This window comes from Seriola lalandi, unplaced genomic scaffold, assembly GCF_002814215.2.
Source record: "Seriola lalandi dorsalis isolate HSWRI2012SDOR001 ecotype SW California unplaced genomic scaffold, Sedor1 jcf7180002054693, whole genome shotgun sequence".
Classification (NCBI taxonomy): domain Eukaryota; kingdom Metazoa; phylum Chordata; class Actinopteri; order Carangiformes; family Carangidae; genus Seriola; species Seriola lalandi.
This window is the reverse complement of record NW_019525246.1, coordinates 211088-211753: the sequence shown is the minus strand read 5'-3', so window position 1 is coordinate 211753 and position 666 is coordinate 211088. Positions and strand designations below refer to the sequence as shown.

The window sequence follows — 666 nt, the reverse complement described above, 5'->3', positions numbered from 1 at the left end:
TCGAATCGGGTCCAACTGCAGCGAGGACCTTAGCCTCTGCACATGGTGGCGGATGCTCAACCAACTGAGCTGCTCGACGCCCCAGGACTTTACCGTTCTGGCTGAAAGGACACTGACCTGCATTCTCCCCTTTGCAACAGCCTACTTTTGCGAGGCTTTTCAACTTTAAAAGTATCAACAAAACACAGAGCACATCTACATGTGGACAGTGACATGACATTAAGGCAGGCTTGACAAACTGTGTAGGAGCCACCAAGCCAATTCAATTCAATATGCTTTATTGACATGAATTCAGGTGGACAATATTGCCAAAGTGTCACAGACAATATAATGATGATATCAGGAAATCATAGGCAAAGAGGTTCCTCTAAATTTTTAACTGTGTACATTGAAAATTTAGCCACATGGTTTTGTGACTTCTAAATGTCAGGTCCTTTCTCAACATCTGCTTCTGGGAAACAAAGCATTGTACAGTCTACTCATGGAACAATTTCACAATGACTGAAGGGAATGACCTTTTACTTTTCCTAGGAAAACATGTGTTTGTTGCATTATAAAAAATTATAAAAAACCATCCTGACAGGTTTTGGAACATGTTGTAACTTCCTGAAATGTAATAATATTGAAGTAGAAAGTTGGAATGATGAATGGAACTGAACTGACTGT

The 666-nt window shown here is 40.2% G+C and overlaps 1 protein-coding gene across 1 annotated transcript in view; it reads left to right on the top strand.

Moving 5' to 3' along the window:
* ptger2b (prostaglandin E receptor 2b (subtype EP2)) overlaps positions 1-666 on the top strand; it is a 9563-nt gene that overhangs the window by 1597 nt on the left and 7300 nt on the right. The window lies entirely within an intron of this gene.